This window comes from Trachymyrmex septentrionalis, unplaced genomic scaffold, assembly GCF_001594115.1.
Source record: "Trachymyrmex septentrionalis isolate Tsep2-gDNA-1 unplaced genomic scaffold, Tsep1.0 scaffold116, whole genome shotgun sequence".
In the NCBI taxonomy this organism is placed as follows: Eukaryota; Metazoa; Arthropoda; class Insecta; order Hymenoptera; family Formicidae; genus Trachymyrmex; species Trachymyrmex septentrionalis.
Genome location: NW_017304289.1, coordinates 136,556 through 136,875, shown reverse-complemented (window position 1 = coordinate 136,875; position 320 = coordinate 136,556).

Genomic DNA, 320 nt, shown 5'->3' with positions numbered 1-320 from the left:
AAAAAAATATGTATATATATGCATGCGTGAGAGAGTGAACATCTGACGAAATCTGCAAACTTTGAACGCAACTATTATATTTAAGTTATTCATACGATAATACAAAAAGATAAATGACTAAACGACAAAGTTGGAATTTATTGTATGTTCTTGTAAAGACGGAGTTTATCTAGATTTTATTAAGTACAACATTGGAGAAAGAGGAAAAGAGACAGAGACAGAGAGAGAGAGAGAGAGAGAGAGAGAGAGCGATAGAAATAGAAATTTTAAGTCCATTTGCGTAATGTCCGAAATAAATGAGGTAATATTTGTGAATCGGG